The following is a 25,959-nucleotide window of genomic DNA, read 5'->3' on the forward strand; positions in this document are numbered from 1 at the left end:
GAAGAATGTATGTGTTGGGGTTGTCTTGCTGGGATAGCAGTTCATATGAGTTCTTTACATAAATCACATTATCGGCGTTATAATGCATTTATTTTACTAGTCAAGCATTCTATAAAAATACTCTCAAGGTGATCCATGGTGACTTTGGGGAAATGATTTTATTGCCTATTTTAAAAATCAATATTCTGAAAAATATTGCAAATAAATAGAGATGAGACATCAAGCATACGGCCTTCATGACATAGCCCTGTGGCCTGCATAACCTAATTAAATGCCACATAATTTTAAGCTTTTATTGGGGAAAAAAATGTTAGATAGGTTACTTACTGAGTGTAAAATGTCAGATTGTCTGCGTGAGCCTGGAGAGAGCCTGATGCAATGATTCAGTGGTGTGGACTCCTTTTGTTCTGTTAATGTAGTTAAAGGCTCAGGGTTAGAACCCAATACTGGTACCTCTTTGTGTATCTGACGTATTTAGTCTCTAATCATTGTAGTGATACATACCCAGTAGGTATGAAACACATTGAGCTAAGAATTCTGATTTTCTGTAGAGTAGAAAATCCAGAGGGAAGACTATAGTCCTCAGTTTCTACCCTCCATGAGTCTGATACCTGTTGTCAGGAAGTGGGGAGTGCAACAGAGCAATCCCATCGGTGCATCTGGCCTGTAGTAGGCTGCCTAAGTGGCTATACCACCTGATGGGCTGGAAAAGTCAACCGTCAGGCTCTTGATCCAAGCAGCAGAAGTTCAATGATTGCTCAAAACATTTGCCTCACTGTGGTTCTGATAACGTCTGCTAGTTCCAGCACTGGATCCAGCCTTACTTTTCCCTTGTCTTGCTCTAGCTAACCTGCGTCTGACTCTGGGATCTGAATCCTGGTTCCTAACTCCTTTCTTAGGCCACTGGGTCTGTGTCTGGCAAACGTCCTGGTCACTGACACCTGTGACCTTGAGAGTGGCGTTCTGAACATACTCTTGGGCTCTTTTTTTCTTATCGACACATCTTTACCGCTGCAAAGCTCGTTAGGACCAGTCTAGCATCACTGCTGCAGCCTGCTTGCATGTCCTTAGCAGTGCCATCCTCTTCGTGTCTTTGGCAGACACACCTGGCTGACATTTGGTTTGATTTAAGTTTATTTTAAAGAAGATGAATGTTGGCCATTTCACTGAGCATTTCCAGCAAATGATAGTGGGATGCAAGGCCAAGTTTTAGAGAGAATACGTACAGTATAGCTCATGAAAGGGGTCACATTGGCTAAAATCCTTCTCCCAGCAGCAGTAATGTCTTGGTGCTAGAATTAGGGATTCTGGGGTACTGCTGCACCCCCTGGTTTTAAGTGGTTTCCATCCTATGCAGGGTGTACAGTTTGTTTCTTTGGCTCTCAGCATCCCCAATTTGTTCCAGCCTGTGACAGGGCGCCTGCCCTGCACTGGCCCTTTAAGACCAGGATTCAGGCCCTGAGCCGGGGCTGGGAACAGAGGCCAGCTGAATCTGTTAGGGCTAGTGAGAGCCCAGCTGGCAGCTATGTAGTGCAGCACAGTTGGCTTGGAGAGGCCAGCTGAAGCCGTTAGGGCGAGTGAGGGCCCACCCAGCAGCTATATAGAGAAGCACAGTTCGCTGAGGAGAAGGCAGTGAAGGGCTGACTGCAGAGGAAGCAGGAGCGCCCAGGAGGGAGACCAGCTGGGGATAGCCAGCTAGGGCTGGGAGAGGGCCAGCCAAGACTCCCCCTGGCTAGGGGCTGGAGGCAATGCCCTGGGTTCAGAAGCGGATCACAATGCAGCCTAGGTAAGTGGGGCAGTAGAGAGAACCCCAATGCCAATGATGAGCAACCCGTATAGACTGTAACTTGCCCTGGAAGGGCTAGATGAGGACAGTCAGGGAGCACTGAGGCACGGTGGGGGGGGCCTGCACCCTGACACAGCCCCCCCAGCACAGCTTCAAGAATATGCCTTCACAGTGAGCTGGAGGGTGAAGGGCAATTTTGTTCTTGTGCTAATACAATTCTTCCCTTGTCTTTTTAGGGGAGGGCTGCTGTTTTAAACTTCTGAGCAGCTGCCCACTGCGAACTTGAGTTGGGGCAACAAATTTTACATCCGCTGCTGAACACTTCTCAATCTAAATCATCCTTCATTAACAATGTGGGAGAGATCTGAACCACTGTCCTAGCCAGGGGCAGATGACCATTTTGTGGGGCCCAGGGCAGCACAATTTCGCGGGGGCCCCCCTTTGCCATCGTGCATGTGCGGGGCTTCTTGAAGCATGGGGCCCTGGGTGGCCGCCCTGCTCACCCTGCCCTATATCTGCCCCTGGTCCTAGAGACTAAAGGCTCTGTGTCCCATAACTAATCCACTGCCTTAAGTTAAGTCATTTGAAGGGACATTTCTTTTATACTCATGATTAAAACATTGCTCAGAATTCATCCCATTATTCTTAAGAATGCTGATCTGACAAAAAACTGGGCCAGATCCAAGGTCCATTGACTTCAATGACTTTGGGATCAGGCCTATATAGCACGCTAAAATGAGTTATGCAGACTGTCTAGAGCTGGTCTGAAAATAGATTCTCCCCCCACCCCTACTTTTTGGAGGAGAAAGTGTGTTTGTTTTCAATTTTTTTTTTTTTAAAGAAAAATATTTGTTTTTTGAGGAAAGCCAATGCTGTCAGAGAAAATCTTCACTAAATCGACATGGCCATTTTTTCCATCAAAAAAGATTCAACAGAAAATTTTCAGCCTGCCCCAGTATCGTGCTACAATAACCTGACACAAAGGAGTTCTCTAGCATTTCAGTTTCATCTTGAACTCCACTTATGAGCTGAAATTCTGCCCCCACTGAAGTCAATGGGAACTTTTAAATGTTACTACACAGACAGATGGCCAATGCTACTTGTCTTCCGTACGTGAGTAATCCCATTTGATTTCAGTAGATTTGCTTATGTGAGGAAAGCTGTATTTGGCCAACAACTGACAATGAAGTTTCACATTTAATAAATACCTGGAAGATAAAGATCAGATAAGCAGAAACATTTCCGTCATTTCAAATGTATGTTTGAAAGTTTATGACCACTACCAAAGGTTATTGGCAGGACAAAAAGGGGAAACACACCATTATCCAAGCCATTTAAATGCTGCTTATGTGAAGAATCCATTTCATGCAAGACTGATAATCAGAACTACTGATGTCACTGACATATGAGTAAGCCTTCCTCATCAAGCATCACTACTGATAACATTTATGCAAGCTAAAGCATATTGCTTTTTAATGTCAAGTCAGGTAACATTGTCACCCGTAACACTATTATCTGTTGCCTTCTTTCATATATTTGTTCCCTTCCGCAAAGATATAAATTAATTTAGAACATAATGTTGTTACCTCACAAGAAGCATTTTCTTGCTTGGTCCAAAAATTCATTTTGCTTAGCTACTTGAATGAAATTGTCTCAGTTAAAGCTGTAGTAGAATTTTTGAAATTGATCTTTCAGGAGAATATTGGGTGCTTTGTTATAGAGTCTTGCAGATGTAGTGCTTTACATGAAGTAAACCACAGTCCATTCCTCATGGAATTTATCCCCAGTTCCCCTCCTTTATTTTGCTCACGTACCAAGAGTCCTCCTGCATCAGTATGAAGTGCAGGAAGTCCAGCAATAATGTTAATGTTTCAATTTTTACAAGAAAAAACTTTCAGTGACTGATAATGCCACATACCCTTTTTCTTTTGGGGGGAGGGAGGGCTCTCTATTGCTCTCTGCAGCCCAGATGAATAGTGCCCTTTTCCCTTCCCCAATACAGCGCCCATTGAATCTGGCTGGAGGTCTTAGTCACTAGGGGCATTGAAATTACTCAGAATTGTTTCAAAATGGCGCGTCCACACTTATTGGAGCCTGCCGCAGAATTATAGCCCCCGGAAGCCTCTGTATGGCTATGTCTCACACGCCACTCCTCTACTACCTCCTCCCTCACGGGATGCCAAACAAACACAGTGCACTGTGGTCGCCATTGTGGGTGCCACAGCATTTATAAGTGGCCGGTGTGGAAAGAGCAGTCACAAGTGCAGCCATGAGAGGCCTCTGGAGGACAATTATTTTGAATTAGCAGCACCGGTTTGTCCACACAAGGGTAGGTCTACACTACAGAGTTTTGTTGGAAAAATGGCTATTTTTCCAACAAAACTTGAGTTATGTCCACACTGCGATTGTGTTCTTCTGAAAGTCAATCGAAGGAACAGAGTTTTTTCTGGAATTGGTAATCCTCTTTCTACGAGGAAGAAGCCTTTTTCCAAAAGAGCTCTTTTGGAAAAAGGCATGTGTGGATGGGTCAGAGGAAGTTCTTTCAAAAGAAGAGGAAAGAGGGAAAAGCACAGGTGCCCTGGTGGCCACTCCATCCTCAGTAATCACAGTTTAAATTCAAGATAGTGTCCATTCATTGTGGATGCTCTTTCGAAAAAGCAGATCACTTTTTCAATGTGCTTTTGTGTGTGGATGCTCTTTTTCGGAAGAAGTTTTTTTGGAAGATCTAATACTATTTCTAAATAGCAATTTCGAAATAAGCATTATTCCCCAAGAAAAGTGTGAGTCCAGATTTTGAAAAAACAAGGTAGTGTGGACGCTCTGCTTGTTATTTTGTAATAAGGGGATTTATTCCAAAATAACTCCCTAGTGTAGACCAGGGCTTCCTGACCCTTAGCCTTCCCTGAGCCAGAATAGAGCTGGAGTTGCTTTCAGGTGGTGACTGGGAGATGAAGGAGAAGGACTATAGAAGAGCATTTCATTTAGTTATGTAATGAAAGGAATTAGCCCTGAGAAGGAAAGGATGATGTGACTTCTGAAAAAATGGGGAAAATATCAGTATTGGTCAAGCTGACTCTGCAGTTTTTCAGAATTTTTGGTGAATTTAAAAAGGCCATTTCAGATCTGTTCAAGAATGGAAATTTGAACCTGAGTCCCACATCCCATGTGAATGCATTAACCATTGGACTAAATGTTATAAAGTGGAGTTGGGGCAGGCAACAGTATCAGCAGCACTCCTGTCTTCTCTGTCTGTTTTATAACTATTTGTGGTAAAATCAGGAATAGCTCGGGTCAGCACAAACTGCAGTTTTTCTCAAATAAATTGTCCACGGCTTTTCAACAGGCTCTAGCTGGACCTGCTTTTAGGTCTGTTTTCCGCCCCCCCCCCCCCCCCGTTGTTGCTTTCCATCTTATTTCTTGACAAAGGCAAAGGATAGCTAAATTTAAAAGAATTAGAGAAAGGAGGCTACATTTGCAACAGAAAATATTTTTATGAACGGATTAGGTAGCTTTTAAGGGAGGCAAATTGAAGAAACCCAAGAAGAGCTCGGTCCTACAATCCGCTGAGCATCATTTATGAGTTACTATGTTTCTTCATGTGCTTTTGAAATCAATGTATGTTGAAGGTGATGAGCACCAAAGCATTTAAATCGAGAAAAGTATGAATTAAAACATGGCATTTCAGAGATAATCTATTTTAGTTAATTTCCTGCAGATAGGTGTTCAATTTCAAGGGGAGTTGTCAATGTTTAAATGTTGAGTTGGATTGGGCATGGAAATAAAATGCTCTTTGGTGAGGTCTCAACAATGGTCAGCTGTTAGTTTTGAGTATTTATTTCTAACAAATGCATACATCATTTCCAATTATTTTTCAACTAGTTTAAAAATGTCATTTTTGCACAGGAAAAAAATGTCCCACAATTAAAAGAAAATAAAATTATTCAGAAACAAAACTGAAGGTTGAAAAGCTATCTGCCACTAGCCCTGTTGGGTTTTGAAAAATATTGTTGGCAATTTTGTTAGTTATCATCTTTGATTTTTAAGCTAAAAATCAGTGCTGAAAAACCATGTTTCCCAAACAATTTGTGTTTTGGTTCCCTGTTCTATTTTTTTCTGTGAAAATTCAAATTTTTGACACAGCCATTTTCACAAAATTAGTTTGCAAAAAAAATGACCATATCTATTATTTGTGCCTAAATAGGTAAGAAATCACAATTAAACCCAGCAATATTATTAGAGTTATCAGAGTTTGACATGCATCTGACGAAGTGGGTCTTTGCCCACGAAAGCTTATGCTCCTACACTTCAGTTAGTCTATAAGGTGCCACAGGACTCCTCGTCGCTTTTGCAGAGTTTGAATGTATCCATTTGACTTTAACCACTCCACATATTGAAATACCAGTGGTATTTATTCAAAATCATTAATGGCCAAGGTGAACTCAAGTTTAACGAACAGTATTTAAATAACCATCTTATAATCAATCAAGTTTCATTTCCCAGTAGAAAATCCTCACACTCCTCATGGTTATTGTCTCTCAAACAGCTCTCTTATATGTATGTATGACCTTCCTAAGACAAAAATGTACTTGGTGCTTTTCTTTTTTCATATAGACACTGATAAGACTCTCTTGTTCTTAATACCTTACTGGTTTACCTTTTATGCTTCCTGTCTTACTTTCATATCTCTTTATTCTTAAAGATAAATGAGTGTTAGGGACACTGCTTTTGAACATCTGCAGTGTTGTGAGGGTTTTCAGTTTTTCTCCCCAGAAACATAGAATGATTTACTACTTGATGGCTGACAATACACAAATTTCTGTGACCTATCATTAAAGCCCTGCAAATCCATGGCTATCCATGGCTCATTTTTGCTGATACAGATATGGATGCAGATGCGCAGACAAATGTTGTATCTAGAACCCTGCAAATTTGTGGCTATCTGCTTTATATCATATCTGCATCTGCAGATATGGATGGGGATATAAGCAGATCATCTTTGCAGAGGCACATATTCATTTTATATTTGTGCAGGGCTCTATCATCATTTTCACGTTTTGTGTCTATAGTGACATCAGATTCTGGCTCACTCAACTCCAGCTCATATTAGATTAGATAAAATATATATGCCACAAAGTGGGAGACTTGTAAAGAGCAAACAAGCTTTCCTAACTGCCTTTTCTGACCATCACAGTGCCCATTGCCCTGCATCTTTGGATTCACCTTGTGCTTTTGTCTTAAATGTTTTCATCCTTTTCACATTTGTGTCCTAGTTTTAGCAGCCCAGAGAAGTGATTTCTTCTTGGGCTGACTATCCCAGGCTCCTGCTCGAGTGCAGGAATTTTCTGAGCTAATTGTTGAAGAGCTGAATCCCTAGTCTTTAACACAGTTTTCCCAAATATTTTCATAATTAGAGGACACAAAAACATCATGACGTAACACCTGCCCCACAGAACACACCATCTTGGTTTGATATAATTTCTGCTTTGATGTCATCTTTACAAGTAAGGCTCATAACAAGATGGATCAGGGAGGAGGGAAGAATAGTGATGTGTTTCCTCGGCAAGGCCTCCACATAAGCGCATCTTGGCTTGTTCCTTTGTTTTAAACTGGTTACTTATGTTCCTCTTTACATCTTGTAGGCTTTATGGCAGAGGTGAGTTAGTAGGAGGGGTTTGCATGCAGAAAAACAATATGATCAGGAGGTTCAGTGAGGCTACGTCTATACTCCTGGTATTTTGCAGAAGAGGAAATGAAAATGGAGCTCTCATTAGCATATCTCGCGCTCTCATTTGTATATCTCATTCCGATCCTTTTTGCGGAAGAGGTTTTTGTGACAAAAAGCCCTGTGTAGACAGGGCCATTTGTCGGGGAAAAAAAACCTTTTTGTGCAAGAGCCTGTAAACCTCATTTTTTGAGGAATAAGGGATCTTGTGCAAAAAGGTTTTTTTCCAACAAATGGCCCTGTCTACACAGGGCTTTTTATCGCTAAAACCTTTTCCGCAAAAAGGATCAGAAGAAGATATGCAAATGAGCACTCCATTTGCATTTCCTCTTCCGCAAAAAAACCCTCAGTGTAGATGTAGCCTGAGGGTATTCCACACTGAAGGGGAAAGGACATCCATGAAAGAAAGAGATGAAAGAGTGGTATCCTTGACTGAGTATGTGTGTCACTGGGGTAATGTGAAAGTAAATCAAGTTATTCTCTGATGTAGGCCGAAGTGGTGCAATGCATCGTCTTGTAAGCAAGGACAAGAAACTTTCATTTGTTGCATGGCACAAGGGAGATCTAGCAAAGTGATACAACTGGGAGCAGCATAGCCAAAGTGAGAAGCAAAAGGGATTATTTAGATATGAGCAATTTTGACAGACTGGAAAGAGGTGAGGTGACTAAATACACTTTTAGAAGAGCAAAGCACAACAAATATGGGTGTTTTTAGCAAGAATCAATCTTGTGGAGCTTTAAACCAAAAGTAATTGCTTCTCAAGAGCAAACATTCAAGATGGTGGCTGTGGTTTTACAGTCTTTTATAGTCCTGTGGGAACATGCGATCTAAACTATGGGACAGTACACATTTCAAGACTTGCTTGAAGTGACTTTAGCTCATGTGTCCTCATATATCCTTTTTAATTTTTTTAAATGAAAATGCATCAATGCATTGAATTTAGCTGTCCACACTCTGTATTTGTGTGTAGAATATTTTTTCCCTTTACTAGTAATTGCTTATTTATGATTGTTCTTGTTGATTATTAGATCCCAGTTTCAATTGGATTGAGCTTCTCAACAGTAACATTTTCTCACATCACAGTTCTGATACCTATGTTGGCCCAGCTTTACAAAGCAGCAGTTAAAAGCCCAGAATGAAAATAAGGACAAGAAATATGTGGATGTGCAGAAACTATGAATGAGGTATGCAACCATTTCTGGGTTAAAAATACAGTTTTGCTGTACAATTTCTTCTGGAATTGAATACTTAACATTAATACTTCAGAGCATAATTCACTCAATTGAAACACACAAGTAAGTGGCATATCAGTGTGGTAATATCGAACATTTCACCAATTGTGTGTCTAGATAATTTTTAAAAAATCTGTGCTCTCATTCAGTCCCTCAAAAATGCCAGTGCAATTTAGTGCCATATAGCATAACCACTGTGTCATCATGGCCATCATCTCCTGAGGCAATTTTTGAACTTTGATGCTTGGCTCCTGTTTTCTTTGTGCTCCTCCAACTACTGTCTCTAGAAATTCATCCTGACCTTTAATCTTTAAGCTCAGTAATTTTATTCTTGGAATTTTGATTAAACGGATCTTATTCAAAAGCAATTTCAGGAACACTGACTTAATTAATATTATCGTTTTACCTGATCTTCTCTACTATTCATGAAAAACTTATGTTTTTCGTGTTACAGACTAACTCAGCTACCCTCCTGAAGCTTTTCTACTATTCATGTAATTATATATAATGAAACCACCACCAACAAAAACAACAAACAAACACAACTCCAGCTCCATGACTACTTTATTAGAGAAGAAATCTCTGCCTCTGACAAATTTCCTTTTTTCTTCCTTTTCCTATTCTAATAATACTTTGTTCATACCTAGGGCTTTTCATCCTTAGATGGGGAAACTGAGTGAAATGACTTATCCAAAGTTCATCAAGCTAACCTGTGGAAGAGCTGAGAATAGAATCCACAATTCCTACTCTGCAGTTCTCTGTCTGCTAGACCACACTGCTGCACACAAGTCTTTGTCACTTAAACATTCAGAAGCCTGATTTCTACAACTGCATGTATAAGATTGCTGTTGGTGTCCTTGGGAATGACAGGTGCATAATCATTTGGAGGATCAAACTTTAATAATCTGCACCATCTTTTCCAGCCATACTGTGTTCTCCCATCTTTCCATGTGGTGCCTACCAGAAAGAGATCTCTACTCTCTATAGGGTACGTCTAGACTACATGCCTCTGTCGCCAGAGGCATGTAGATTAGGCTACCAGACATAGGAAAATGAAGCAGCGATTTAAACAATCGCCGCTTCATTTAAATTTACATGGCTGCTGCGCTGAGCCGACAAACAGCTGATCAGCTGTTTGTTGGCTCAGCGCGATAGTCTGGACGCGCGGGTGTCGACATCAAAGGTATGTGTCGACCACCCAGGTAAACCTCATCCCAGGAGGCATACCTGGGTGGTCGACACATACCTTTGATGTCGACACCCGCGCGTCCACACTATCGTGCTGAGCCGACAAACAGCTGATCAGCTGTTTGTCGACTCAGCGCGGCAGCCATGTAAATTTAAATGAAGCGGCGATTATTTAAATCGCCGCTTCATTTTCCTATGTCTGGTAGCCTAATATACATGCCTCTGGCGACAGAGGCATGTAGTCTAGACGTACCCTATTATAATAGTTGAAGTAATTACGCAGGAGAGGAGTGGGGAAAGAATCATTGGTATTAATTACAAAATACAAAGTAAAGTACAATCATCCTGAGTAGATGTGCCACAGTATGGCTCTTAACGAGTTTCCCTGTGTATTGGGCGGAGGGAGGGGAGATCACCACATGGCAAGGCAGAGTGGGGTAGGAACAGGAATAGAAATGGCTGAAGACAGATCAGTCTAAATGAAGCATTTAGAGTTTCATAGATTTCAAAGCTGATGGGGTTATTAGATTGTGCAGTCTGACCACCAAGATAACAAAAGCTGTGGAATTGTATCCATTTAAACCTCTACTTCAATTTTATATAAAGCAAGAAATTGTCCTGAGTTGATACAAAGCAAGATTTTAACGATACGTAGATAACAGAGAAGCAAGACAAGTAGAAAAGAGTAGAAGTAAATACAGTACAAAGCTAGAAAGAGTAACAGGGTATGAAGGGGAAAGATGAGTTTATTTAATTATAAGCATGTTAGTAACATGAGGTGATATCCTGGTCACATTGAAATCAGTGGCCAAATTCAGTGAGGCCATAATTTTACACCTAGTATGGGCCTGTCCTTAGGTCTTGTAGGGCCCAATGGCAGCTGGGGGGAGGGACCAGTTTTTAGAGGTGTGATTTTATGATCTTCAGCAACACACTGATGAGATACTTTTAAAGCAAATTTTAAACCCAGGTCCTATAGGCTACGGCCATGTCTATATTGTATAGCTTGGGTGATGAAAGTACTGTCAACACACAAGAGCCACCAAAAAGAAAGTTGCTAGGTCATATTTACACTTCCTTTCTGTCGGTATAGCATAGCTACATTAATAGCTCCCCCATCGAGAGAGAGAGTAAAACAATGTGGGTATGCTTCCAACAGTGCTGGCATCTCCTTCACGAGGCATTGTGGGAATGCCAATGTTGTGCCAGGCATTTTGGGAACATAAAAAGTCTCAAGAGCCACCTCTTTGCCTCACGGCCTTCCTGGAGCATCTGACTGACTTTCGCGCCATTTCAAACTGTGACAATCCTTGCTGTGCACTCCACCATCTGCTGGATGACCCATGAGAAATCTGTGACCCGTGAGAAATCGTGGGTCACAGATGTCTCTTCTATGCTGTGTTCGATGTGCTTAGAACACTGCAAATTGTAGCAGACCCATTTATGAACTTAGTATCAGAGGAATACGCACATGCGGATGACACTGAGGGACATGGACACCAATGAAGTGGCATTGCATAGAGCTGTCACAGAGTTGCAATAGATTTGGGTGCAAATAAACCACACATGGTTCATATGTCTGAGACTGAGCGATGTACTGTATATTCACCACCTCCCCACCGTGATAGGATCAAAAAGCTCTGGGGTGCTCCTAGGAGGAGAGCATCTTGAGCAATAGCCACCTCTGTTTCCCTGAGAAGATGTTATGAGGAGCACAACACGCTGAGCCAGCCAGCAGGAAATGGATTTTAAAATTCCTGGAGCATGTAGGGTGCAGAGCAGCAGAGTTCAAAGCACTGACCAGAGTGGTTAATCGGGCATTATGGGAATCATTCTGGAGTTCAGTAAACTTTTAAAAACAGCCTACTGTAGTATACACTGCATGACTGTTGACAGCAAAGGGAGGGGGAGAGACAAAAGTGGAGGTGGAAGTTTTTTGTCACCAAAACTAGGCATTTGTTGCAATTTGTCAGGTTGCAATTTGAATGATGTCTGGGTTTTGTCACCAAAAAGGGTTTTGTGATGATAAAACTTGCCAGTGTAGACAAGCCCTAACACAGCAAATTCAGAAACTGACAGCATATACCTGGGGTTAGGAAATGGCTGTTAAATGGCCTTATTATCATATGAATGGCGTTCACAGGTTCAGTGTTCTGCTAATAGCTCTTTTCACTTTTAAGTTAACTAGATCCTCTTCAGAGGAAGCAGAGTCATGGAACAGGGATAGGAACAGGCAGGTGAGTGGACATTAAGACGCAGTGGCACCCCAAATTTTCAGGTGCCCCATGCAGTTGTGTATTCTGTATGTGCGTAAGGCCGGCTCTGACTTAATGTATTGCCCAGCACTTATAGAGGTTCCTGAGTATATAAATAGCAATGAAAAACTTTGTAAATCTTAGTAGTGCAGTAAGATAGTCAGACCTAGTGAAACAACATCAGCCCTGGTGTAAGTACGTATAACTCCATTGAAATCCAACGGAATTCATTTGGCCCAGTGTGTTTAATTTTTTAGTTCTTTGGATTATCCTCAAAGGAGTATTTAAAGAGAACTGTAAAATACAAGCAAGTCTGAAATTGTTCTAATGAAAATGTTTGTGATAGCATTGGTCCTGCAAGCTCACTGATAGTCTGACCTTGCCCACAGCTCTACGCTACAGTCATAACTGCTCTCTCTCAATGATATAGGAGCCCCTATTTGACATCGGTGAAAGATCTGCCTCAGGCTGAGGGATATTTGTAAATCCTAAAATCAAATTCTCTGTTCCACACCATGCCAACAGCAACAGACTTTATCTGCGATCGGGTTCTGTTGTGGTAGTGAGTACACAATTCTCCCCACCAGGATTCAGCATGGCAGTGGAATATCTTTCAGCTGTTATCACCCCTATATGCTCTGACAATGTTTTGACCTAAGTTGCCTCACTGGGGAAATCCCCAAATAAAAGTGATGCCATGAAAACTGGGACACGCTAATCATTTAAAATATTTGGGGCTTGTTGACAAGCGTGTGGATTTTGTGTGTGTAAAGAAGATTACCATTATCGGACACCAGTTTAATGGGGCAGGTGATTACCCTGAGGTAAAGATTTGAGCTGAGTATGAACAGTGGATGCTGATGAATAGAAACAAACCATAAAAGAAGGACAAGTTGAATGATAGGTGGGTCTGCATTATGTCATTGTTTGTGGTGAATATCATCAACCAGAAAAAAATGATACTGACAGTAAGATGGCTTGGAACTAGATAAGACTGGAATCTCTCCAAAGGTCATACCCAGAACTGACCACATATTTGGGCTACAATACTGGAAGTATAATATGAATACAATTAAGCCTTCTAAATATTTAAAAGCAGCAAAATTCAGGTTTCTTATATATAAATAGTGGCGATATCTGTATTATATGAAATGAAGGGAAAATAGCCTGCATGAGGAATTTCTGGGAAAACTTGAGGAAAAGTTATATATTTCCTGTCTGAAAATTACATGGCCACTTCCCCCCCTCCCCAAACCTCTAAACCAAGTAATTAGACCCCTTCTGCTCATCAGTTATGCAGCTCCATAAACCAGATAACCAGCCACTGGGCAGGTGGAATTTTAAGCCTTCAGGGCTGCTGTAGGAAGTCACTTTCAATCAATTGGAAGTTGTCTGGTTGTTTAGTCACCATCCTTTAATTCATGCTTTAATTTGGCACTATTGTCAGATACAGTGAATTGTAAACTAGAGGTTTAGGGCCAGATTGGGAATCCCTTACACATAATGACAAGCATTTAATCATGTGAAAAGGACTATTAAAATTGGTGGGACAAACCATGTAAGAAGCTACTTGCCAGTGTGAATAAGAGTTCACAATTTGTTGCTAAACTGGGGATTTGCAAAACGTTTTGAAAGGCTTATTGCTTAAGGCTAGGGGACCTGGAGGAAAAATAGAGCTATTCTATGGGATAAGTTAATATCAAGGTCAGTGGATGAGCCCTAGCTAGAGTTCACAATAATGGAGCCTGCCTTAAACTAATTTTGAGGCTTCCCCATAGTAGGCACATGCTATTTCTATTTTTTTGTTTTGAGCGTTTTTATTTTTTTAATTTAGTTATTTTGAAATAATTTCCTAGTGAAGACATGCCCTTCACGAGGTCTACGTATGTATAGCTATACGAGCAAACAAAAATGCAATTGTTCTTGTCAATTCACTAGATAATTTAAACACATTTATATTTGACCATTATTACTCTTTTATTATAATGAGCTTAACTTTAGAAATGAAGTCATTTGGAACCAGAACACTGGATTTTTTTCATTTTAAAATCTCTAAACATTTTTCAAAATATTTTTTTCAAAATTTGAGTTGAGCTATTCATTGAAATCAACCTTTCCCTAAAGTTTTGGTTTTGACTAATTGGCATTTTCTGACCCCCAAAATATTAATGTCTTAATGCTAGGATTAGGTTATAGATGGGGGATCCAGGCCACAGAACAAGATTGAGATTAGAACCACATTAGGATCTGAGACTAGGGTTAGATTTGTGTCTGTTTGAGAGCCCATGGCTATATTTAATGTTAGGACCAATTAGAAGATTCAGGGTAGTTTGGATTCAAACTGCTTTTGCACCCTGAGCTGGGATTTAGGTTTTGGATGATTGTGGGTCCCATGCTAGAATTAGAGAGGGGGGTTGGTGGAGGTTGCAGGGCTAGAGTTATGACTGGGTTCATGTGAGTCCTGGGCTAGGGTTATGCTACTGCTCAAATGAGAGTCTCAGGGTTGGCACAGGATTGACGTTCACAGGGTAACATAATAGTTGGAGAGCATTTTGGGGACTAAACTCAAGTTAGGATTGGGGTCATGTAGAATTGTGGATGGTCTTGATGGGGTCTGGGCCTGGTATGTTTGGATTTCCTGGACTAGGATTAATGTTGGGGTAGGTTGGAGGCAGCTATGGATGTATTTTTTTTTTTGGCCATCAGAATGTGCGTCATCAAATGGGTGACTTTCCAATGGATTTTATCACCCACTATCACGTGCACTTCTGAATGCTTTCCATCATCCTTGGGCCATGATATGTGTTTGTGAGAGTAGCTTCTGCAACTAGGATTTCTTTTTTTTTAGGTTGATGGGAAGCCACATCGTTGACCAACTTGCCTCCTTTTTGATTTGGGGTTGGATAATTACTGGTGGATAATTGAGAACACAATTGAATTCCAAGGCAGTCTTGTCATTAATTTTGAGGAATCTCAAAAGGCATTTGATAGTGTAAACAGAGCAACAATATGAAAAATTGTGCAACAATCTGGAATTCAAACAAAATTAATTAACATTATCAAGGAATTCCATGTCCACTCCAAATGCTGCATTAAAATGGAAAATGGATTAAGAACACCTGTCAGCATCACAACAGGTATAAGACAGGGATGTGTTCTGTCTCCTTTTCTGTACATTCTGGTCATCGACTATGGATTAAAGAAATATGACAATGATATGCGTGGCCTAAAATGGAATAGCTCATAGCTATTTGATCTACACTTTACCTACAGCATTACTCATATCAATGAAGATGCCTCTGGATTACAAAAATGCACAAGTGAAGTTAAAAAAAAGTGATGAGAAGATAGGTCTGAGATTCATTGCAAAGAAATATAAAAGTCTTGTTAATTGGGAACTACAGGGATAGAAATCAAAACTGAAAAACAGAAACTGGAGAAGGTGGACTATTTCATATATCTTGGAGGTACCATCAATCAAGAGGGTACCAGTTCCCAGGGAATAAGAAGAAGAATTGAGAAGACAAATGCTGCATTTGTAAGAATTAAGAACATCCGTCAACACAAAAATATCTCCCTCAACACACAAGCGAACATTATCACCTCCATAACATATAGCAGTGAGACATGACAACTTACCAAGAAAGATACACAAAAGCTGGAGGTATTTCATTGCAAATGTCTGAGAAGAATATTGGGAATAACATGTAGAGGTAGGGAGACAAATGAAGTTAGAAAAATTATTGGAACAAGGCTCTTAGAAATAATCCACAAAAGACATCAGAGGCTACAGCATGTGCTGAGAATGGAGAAAAAATGTTTACCAAATACCATTCTTGAATGGAAGCCAGAAAATGCAAGAAGAAAGAAAGGAAGACCATGAATGAGTCTAGACTACAAAGTTCTATCGGAAAAAGATACGCAATTTGAATATCTTTTTCCATTTTTCTTCCGAAAGAGGCTTTTCTGACAATTGGCTCATCTACACTAGGCCAAATGTCAGAAAGAAAAGCTTCTTTCAGGACATCTCTTCTTCCTCGTAGAGCAAGGTTTACAGGGAGGCCGAAAAAATGCATCTGCTTCTCTGATTTTTTTAAAATTATTTTTAAAAATAGAAAATTGAAACTTTTTACCTGGTTTTTTTGTTGGAAATAAGAAAATTACAGCCAAAGCCAAAGCTTTCTGATTTTTTCCCCCCATTCTGGTCAAAAAGTATTTTTCATTAAAACAGCTACCACTATCGCCACCCTTACAACAAAACTATTTTGATGGGAAAAAAATTACAAACAGTTCTAACACAGTGGATTTTATAGTAGCATTGGTCTTTCTCACTTTTCATGGTATAGAAACTACCTGGGATAGTAACTTTTCCATTATTTGATTGCATGCTTGACTGGGTGTTTGATGGAGTAGAAAGGGGAGAGTGAACAGTTTCACTGGCTGCTTTTTAGCAGAACATTGAAGTGTCTGCACAGAGTTGTCTTGGAAGAAAGAATAATATAAACTCAAATTGCAACACACATTTTTTTAAAATACCATTTAAATGAGAAAACCGATTGCCCCTCTGTATAATACACAACAGTTTCATTCAATGGAAGCAATAGATTTGAATGTCAAAAGACTAGACACAGATACTAAAATAGGAAGAAGTTGGGTAAAGGAAGAAAATAGAATAGCAACTTGTGTTATTCATATTACAGTTGTTATCAACTGAGGTAGTTATTATATAGCGCACAGCTATTCGGGCATATCTGCAGAATGAATGATGAGCAAAAATTTAAGACCCCGGAATTCAGCATAACGGATGGTTCGAATAGGAGAGGCAAACCCCACAAAGAATGGGTAAATGATCTAGTAGATTGGTGCGGAGCTAGTCTGCAGAAATTACGCCACTCTGCACTGGACAGGGAAAGATGGGAGGTATCAGACACCAACGAGCATTGAGTTCATGGTTGTTGATTATGATGATGATTAAATGGGAAATATTTGTCTTCAATAATGCTGGCAGTTGCTCTGGGTGAGGTTTTTTTTCTTTTACTCAGAGTTGTACCATGTATCTGTAGGGGAGCCTCAAATTCTGGGAAATGGAGGCCAGGCGGATACTGTCCAAGAATTAGAGCTGCTTGTCTGACAGGGAAAGCTAGTCTGGATCTAGCGTGGCTCAGGAAGAAACATATTCCCTCCACCCCTCTTGTGGAGAACAAGGTCACTTTTTGCTGTATTGCCTTTCAGTACCTTTGGCTGGTACCCAAATTAATTTTTGGAAAGCCAAAACCTTAAAAAATCCAAGGTATATGTATTTTTTAAACTGAAATGTTTGCAGCTATGGCTCACAGACTGGGTATCTAAACCTCAGGCACTCACTTAAATGTTTCTGATTGAGGGTCATCACGACTGTAGTCTTTCAAAGACTGACCCAGCTTCTCTTCACAGGCCTCTGCTACTAGTTGCTGAAGGTTAGTGAGAGATATTGCCATCCAGGAGTTCTCTGCAGATGTAGGACACTTCCAAGGATCAGTCCTTGATGGTAAATCACAGTAATCTCCCTGTCTCTATCAGGGTTTTATGGTGTCACCCATAACTGAGTGATACTTTCTGAGGGTGGCTACATCTAGACTGCAGTTCTTTTCTAGGATACTGCAGGTGTCCAGGAAAACACTGCTGCGTCCAAGGAACACATCCCCTCCCTCCCCCCCCAAAGTTGGAAAAGCAGATGTGTTCTTTCGGCCATCCCTGTAAACTTCATTTCACAAGGAGGAAGGGATGACTCGAAAGAGAAGGTTTTTCCAAAATTTGGCACCATGTAGATGTGCCAAATTTCAGAAAAGCCTCTTTTTCTGACTTTTCTTTGTAGTGTGGACATAGCTAGTATGTCTACACTGCAAAGAAGCCTCTGCCAAAAAGCAAGAACAACCCCTTCCAAGCCCCCAACAACACAGCAGCCAGTCTCAGAGCTGGTGTTTCACACTATGGGGCTAAAAATAGCAGTGTAGACATTCTTGCTTGGGCTGGAGCCTGACATTATGGATATAGCCACACAGCAACGAAAAATCAACAGTTGGCTCCAGCCAGTTGACTTGGGCTATATCTAGTCTGCAGAGTTTTTCTGGGGTAACACCCAGGGAACGTGTCCAAAAAAGTTTCCAAAAAATGGTTTCCAAAAAAGCAGATGTGTTCTTTCGGCATCCCTCTATCAGCTCCTCGAGTATTCTAGGATGCATTTAATCAAGCCCTGGTGACTTGAAGATATTTAACTTTTCTAAGTAATTTTTAACTTTTTCTGTTTTTATTTTAACTTCTAAACCTACCCCATTTCCACTAGCATTAACTATGTTAGGCATCCCTTCACTATCAATCTTCTTGACAAAAACTGAAACAAAGAAGTTATTAAGCTATTCCAAGTTTCCCTGTTTTTGTTTCTCCCTCTTCACTAAGCCTACCCTGTCCTTGGTCATCTTCTTGCTCCTAATAGACTTGTAGAATGTTTTCTTGTTACCCTTTATGTCTCTAGCTAGATTGAGCTTGTGTTGTGCTTTTGCCTTTCTAATCTTGCCCCTGCATGCTTGTGGTGTTTGCTTAGATTCTTCCTTTGTAATCTGACCTAGTTTCCACTTTTTGTACAACTCCTTTTTGACTTTTAGATCATTTTAGATCCCCTGGTTAAGCCAAAATGGTTTCATCATACTTTCTGTCTTTCCTATGCAGTGGAATAGTTTGTTTTTGGGCTTTTAATAATCTCCCTTTGAAAAACTGCCAACTATCTTCTGTTTTTTTTTTCCCTTTAGACTTTCTTCCCATGGGACCTTACATACCAGCCCTCCAAATTTACTAAAATCTGCCTTCCTGAAATCCATTGTCACTATTTTTCTGTTCTCCTTTCTACCCTTCCTTAGAATCATAAACTCTATGATTTCATGATCACTTTCATCCAAGCTGCCTTCCACTTCCAAATTTTCAACCAGTTCCACCCTATTTGTTAAAATTAAATCAAGAACAGCTTCCTGCTAGTAGCTTTCTCAACCTTTTGAAATAAAACATTGTCTCTAATGCAGTCGAAGAATGTATTGAATAATCTGTGCCCTGCTGTTTTAGTTTCCCAACATATGTCTGGATAACCGAAGTCCCTCATCACCACCAAATCCTGTGCTGTGGATAATGTTGTTGTTTGTTTAAAAAAAGCCTCCTCCACCTCCTGTGCCTGGGTAGGTGATCTATAATAGACCCCTAGCATGATGTCATCTTTGTTTTTAACCCCTTTTAACCTAACTGAGAGACTCTCAACAAGTCTGTCTCCTATGTCCATCTCCACCTCAGTCCAAGTGTATACCAACTATGTCATAGCTGTGTTTGTTTATTAGTACTTCAAGTTCTTCCTGCTTATTTCCCCTACTCCTTACTTTTGTATATAGGCATCTAAGATATTGATTTGATTTTGCCCCTCCCCCCAAATTCTGCCTTGCCCCACCTTTATTTCTGGTATTATAGCCTTCTCTCCTTCCCATTTCTGACCCATCTCCCAGGTCTCCATGCTTTTCACTTAACTGTGGGCTTTGGTCACCTGCCCCCATTGCACCAAGTTTAAAGTCCCTTTCACTAGATTAGCCAGTGTGAATCCAAATATGGTGTTCTCCTTCCTCAAAAGGTGAACCTTGTCCCTACTTAGCAGTCCTTCTTGGAATAGCATCCTATGGTTGAGGAAGTCAAAGTCCTCCTGGCGACACCATCTTCACAGCCAGGCATTCACATCCAGGATGCACCTGTCTCTGCCTGGGCCCCTACCTTTGATAGAAAGGACTGAAGAGAGGACCACCTAAGCTTCAGACTCCTTCACCCATACTCCCAGAGCCCTGTCATTACTCCTTATCTGCTCCAAGTCACACCTTGCAGTATTATTAGTGCCCACATGGATGAGAAGCATTTGGATAACTTGATTTTTACCACTGGGGCACTTGTCATTGGCCACTGTTGGAAGACAGGATACTGGGCTAGATAGACCTTTGGTCTGACCCAGGATGGCTGTGCTTATTTTGCATTGAAGTCAATGGGAGTTGCCCATGGATTTATGGGAGACAGCACTGGTCACTAAAAATGTTTGCTTTGCATATCTACTTTATGCCAATGCCATGGAGAATGATAAAGTAATAAGAGTAATGTGGCTTTAGCTCTATTCTGTGAGGATAAGCAATAAAAGGAAGTGTATTTTTCCTAGATTCATTCTTAAGAAAGGTATGTTAAATCAGTTCACTACTGTCTGCCAGGTTACCATTCATAAAACTGGTGGCATAAAAGGCTGAAACTGCAGGCATTATTCAACTCAGGGATGATTTAGGGTCTATCACCAGTCCAACTGAAGCTAATGGGAATTTTGCTGTGGACTTCAATTGGAGGATGATAAAGAAACCTGTATAATTTATATAGTGTTTCTTAATGCACATATCCCCTTTCATCTCTCTCAGTTCAATTACATTGACCCAGACATTAGACTGTTCGAATACCTTTTAGATTATTAAAGGACTAGCTGACCTCAGCGAAGACTTCAGTCCATTTTGCCTTAAAAATGTCATTATATATAACTTTTAATGTCTCTACCTTGTCACTTGCTCTCCGATGTATCGACTTGATGGTTAGAGAAATCAGTATCCTTGACCTCCTGTCTTTTGATGATAATTTGAATTTAGGACACAAAACCAGAGCACATGTGCAATACTTTACAGTGATCTTTCTTATGGTAAGAACCACCACCAATCCCTAACACGATTAAAATATGGCTGTCAGCATGGTTAGTGAGTGGCTGTAACCTCCTTAAATCCATGAGCTTATTTTACTGAAACCACCATTCTTACAACTCTAATAATAATGCCACAAGCACAGTCCAAATGTACCCCTTCATTTTGGCACGTTAATCATCATTGTTATTGCTATTCCTCTTACAGGGTTTATGGAGTGACCCTGTAATAACACAGGGGAATTGCACAGCAGCTAATATCTAATTTTCTTCAAGCACTCTAGTAGTTTAAAGTAGATTTTGCTTAAGGATATATCTTCAAATTGTTATTCAGATGTAAGCACTACACAAAAGGTTTTGTTTAAGTTTGCTGTTCTGTGTTTCAGCACGTTGATGTAAGACTTTTATCATGCTTCATTAAGTTGAGTAATGACTTTTCATCAGTATCTACATGACGCTCGAGTGCTTGTCTTGATAATAGAATTTGTTTCATTTCTGAAGCCTCAATTTTAAGCATTAAATAATACATCATTGACATGTAATCCTCAGAGGGCTAGTGCAAATGATTTTTAAGTCCAAGTATTAACTTTGCTTATGATCTAAAGCATAAGATTATATATAACATTAAAATGGCCTCTTAGCATAGGAAAACCTAAGTGAGCAAGATGGAGCAGTTAATGTTCATCTGTGCTGAAGCTTATCTAAGGTTACTTGTGGTAGTTAATTCTGCCATATAAAATGTTCTGTCACAGTCATTTTAAAGTGTTGAACCTTGCAAAAATCATTATGCAGTGAACCAATGCGCTGAACTTAAAAAGTGTCATAAGTGCCCCTGAGAAAAAATTGAGTAGCTCTGCATGAGAGCGATCAAGTTAATATCTTAGCTGTGAGCAATGCTATCTATGCAATGGTTTTTTACTGCCACATATCACTATACTATCTGAGTGTCTTCCACTTAAAACCAGTAGCAGTAGCATGAGCATTTTAAAATCTGGACCTCTAAGGAACTTCAGTACTAAATTGTCCCAAACATACTGATATAGCTGCTCAGAACAAATCCGACAAATCAGCTTTTCATCAGAATTGTGTCCATTCATTGAAATGGGAACATTCCGTGGGACTGTCAGTTTTGAGGAAATTTCTACAAGGAACTGTTTCTGACAGTAATCTGGATTCTGTTGGTATGGCTCTTCAACAGCTCACTAGGCGGGTTCATGGGGAGCTGCGTGTTTGGCAGTTCTGAAAGCCATGGCTCAGAGGCTCATAGTTCAGCAGCAGCCTTGACTATCAGTAGTCAGGGTCTCACTCAGGCTATAATAATAACTAGTCATGGTCTCCCAGAGTCTCTGGTCTGGAGCAGCCCACCAGCCAGTCTGCCGTCAGTCAGGGATTTCAGGATTCTCTCTCTAAACAGACATGGCTGGTGACTTTCCTGGCCATGCTATAGATACTATCACATGGTGTAACCTAAGAGCTTTGCTCAGCTAGAGTGATATTTATCCGAAGCATGTCTGGGTTTAAATGCCCCTTCATGAATTGTTTCCCTATTACACCTCACTCTTTAAATCAGTCTCAGTTTGGACTGTGGCCAGTTGTGACACTCTAACGGACAGAGCCTGCCCTCTGACTTGACTTAGCTTGTAAGCTCCTTGGGGCACAGGCAATCTTTCTGTATTCTGTCTGTACAGGAACATGTAAGAGCAACCATAATTTAAATAATAATTAGTAGCAGAATCAGATATTGGGGAGTGATATGTGGGGCAAGCGCTCAGTCTACAATATAGATGCTCTGAGGATACTGGATTTGGGCAACTGTAAAAGTAGCATACTTCTCAAGACGTCAGGAATAGTTCTGTAACATGACGTTCCATATTATTTATGAAAGCATGCTTATGACAGGAATATGGCATAACTGAGAGAGAAGGCTCATGTAACATATCATTGGAAAGGTTATGATTTACTGGATGTGATTATTCCAATTTGTGCCATGTATCATTTTTTATCTGAAGCTAGAACTACTGAACGTGTATTTGTATTCCAACTTTGTTATTGTGGGTGATACCCATCATTAACTCTTCAGACACTACAGTGGAAAAGCCAGACAGGGGCTGATGGCCCATCAGCCAGGAGAATGGACTGTGAAAAGGCTTGGCCTTCCTTTAAGACATTCCATGTGGTTATTGACACATTGAGGCAGTGATACTACAGAGTCAGGTGATCTGATCACATGGTACTAACCTGCATCTTGGACTGCTGAACTGTTCCACTGGTAGGGGGGAGAATCAAGCCTTATGGAAATTCTATATAAGAAGGTGCTTTAGTTTGTTTCTCCTCTGCTTCACCATCCATAGAAATACTTGAAAACACCTGAAAACAAGGGACTGGAATGGAAGGAGATGGGAAGAACTTGTGGACCCAAGCTAAAAAGATACCTGGCCTGTGAAGAACTCTACTCAAAGCAATATCCAGGGTAAGTAATTATTATTTGTAACTAGTTTCCTTAGTAAATTGAGCTAGGTTTGCATGCTTTGTATTATTTTCTTAGTAATCTGTTTGTTTGGTTTTTTTCCTGTTTGTTAATCCTTTAACCACTTAAAATTCACCTTTTGGTAGTTTAAAAATGCATTCCTTGTTTATAATATAACCCAGTTGATGTACTGTGGCAAAGCTCTCGGGTGCCCCAAGTGCCCTGCACTTCTGACAGATCGTGTTTTGCCTCTGAGGCTCACTGTCACCCTCCATGCAGCCTCTTTTTCCCAGCATACCTTCCTTCCATGAGTGTGTGCCAATCAGCAGGACTGGTTCTGTCACACTAACTTCTAACTGAGGGAAGGTGGAAGTCATGCATACCTTCCACTGCAGTGAGGGAGGAGGTGAAGTTCAATATAATTTTCTGGTTTTACTCCAAGGGAGGTGGATGCTTGGGCAAGTCTTCCCAGAGCTGATCTCCATGGTTGTGTCATTCTGCAGTTGGGTATGGCTGGAAGAGGCAGGTGAGCCGCGCTCAGCAAGACCAGCTAAAGAAGGGCCATGCTGACAGAAAAGGTGGACTCAGTGGTATCTTTAGCACATCAGGTGACATTCCAAGATATCCAGACCATTGCCTTTTTAATGCCTTTTGCCATCATTAATAGCTTTGCTTCTATGCTGCAAAATTACAAAAGCCAAGGACAAGGCCCTGAACCGGACAGTGTCTTATAAATATCTTCTCTGAGATAAAGTAGCTGAGAGACCATCTCCATTGGCAACAGAGAGGGATTACTAGGGAGTGTTAGGTGACTCCCGTGTGTACCAATGTATTTTCAAATCTTTGTTAATAGCCTAGAAATGTATTTCACAAAATCACACACTTCATACTGTTGCTGCTAAAACCCAGTGTGAGTGTAAATGTAGGGTCCTGGAACTTTGACCGCAGTAACTTGAACAAAGCCCAAAGTTTTAATAATATTAAAGATTAGGATGCAGATAAACCAAAGCTTTTCAATACTTCTGAGACTGAGAGATGTATTTTATTGCTAGTAGCGTGTGAATAGCAACACATTAATGACTGATAGAGCGTCACCATGAAAGTCCCTATTAAGTGGAATCATTTTGTAATGACTCTAATGGGCCAGATTACAATTCTCCTGACAGCATCATATTAATCTCTGTGTCTCTGCCTAATAACAGGGATCTATCCGATCAAACAGCCTGAGTTCCATTCATGTTTTTGAACATCTCTTCTCATATTCATGCTGTGTAGTGATATAAGACTCTGGATGCTCTTTAAAATATATAATCTATTCTTTTAATTCATACTGTGCCAAACTGAGCATGGCAGAATGTTTGACATTTGGAATGATACAGGAATATGGATCAGATGTTCTATCCATTAACAAATTGACTCTAATGTGACAAAAACTGAAGCAATCCCCATGTTCCCCCATTAATTTTTTAAAAATCTATTCTTTAAGCTTCTAGTACATTAAACACAAAGGTTTAAGAAACTGAAAATACTTCAAGGTTCTGACTGACCCTTCCATACTTCTGCAAGACATAACTTCAGTCTTTAACACCTTTCATTAATGAAATTTATGGTGTTTAATAACATAGAACAAGTGTAAAGACTGACTCAGCATAGATAGGGACAGTAGAGCCCCAGGCACCATTTTGAAGCTGTGGTACAGATGCCATTTTAATCCCATTAATAAAAACGGTGAATACACATTTCTTCAAGCCACCATATGTCTTCAGCAGACTTTTATCCTTGATGAGTTCCTATGGGTCACAGATGATGTTTAAGGCCAAATGTTACAAATATTGGCATTTTGAATTGGAGTTCTTAAGAAGTGGGAAAGAAATGAAACAATAACAACAACAATGCATTGCTATTTCTTATGTATTTAATTAATTTCTTCACTATATCTAATTTTTCTGCTCCCTGAATCATGAATAGCCACTCACAACAGGTAAATGTAAAACACTAAATAACAATGTCAGTGTTTTACACCATTTTATATTCCGTTTGCACCAGGGTAAATAGTGACATAAGGTGCAGGACCTTTGGAATTTTAAGTGAAAGATGGGGTATTCTTGGAAAGCCAAAACATGCAATATTAAATATCTTGAGTACTATAGATCCACTGAGAGGTGTAGAAATGTATAATCATTCAGATTTTATGTTAACATTACCAGTAGTCCTTAAATTATACCATTACATTGTTTGCAGTAAAGGAAGGAGTACGGCAGAAAGGATCTAGGAAGGAGTACGGCAGAAAGGGATCTAGGGGTTATAGTGGACCACAAGCTGAATGAGAGTCAGCAGTGTGATACTGTTGCAAAAAAAGCAAATGTGATTCTGGGATGCATTGACAGGTGTGTTGTGATCAAGACACGAGAAGTCATTCTTCCACTCTACTCTGCACTGGTTAGGCCTCAGTTGGAGTATTGTGTCCAGTTCTGGGCACCACATTTCAAGGAAGATGTGGAGAAATTGGAGAGGGTCCAGAGAAGAGCAACAAGAATGATTAAAGGTCTAGAGAACATGACCTATGAAGGAAGGCTGAAAGAA

At 40.4% G+C, this 25,959-nt stretch overlaps 1 long non-coding RNA gene across 1 annotated transcript; it reads left to right on the plus strand.

Moving 5' to 3' along the window:
• Positions 1-1,655: 1,655 nt before the first annotated feature.
• Positions 1,656-25,244, plus strand: LOC142831303 (uncharacterized). The gene is made up of 4 exons (XR_012907026.2): positions 1,656-1,786; positions 8,538-8,693; positions 23,261-23,379; positions 23,880-25,244. It is a non-coding gene; the product is annotated as an uncharacterized LOC142831303 (long non-coding RNA).
• Positions 25,245-25,959: the final 715 nt, after the last annotated feature.

This window comes from Pelodiscus sinensis, chromosome 13 (assembly GCF_052426305.1).
Source record: "Pelodiscus sinensis isolate ZL-2025 chromosome 13, ASM5242630v1, whole genome shotgun sequence".
In the NCBI taxonomy this organism is placed as follows: Eukaryota; Metazoa; Chordata; order Testudines; family Trionychidae; genus Pelodiscus; species Pelodiscus sinensis.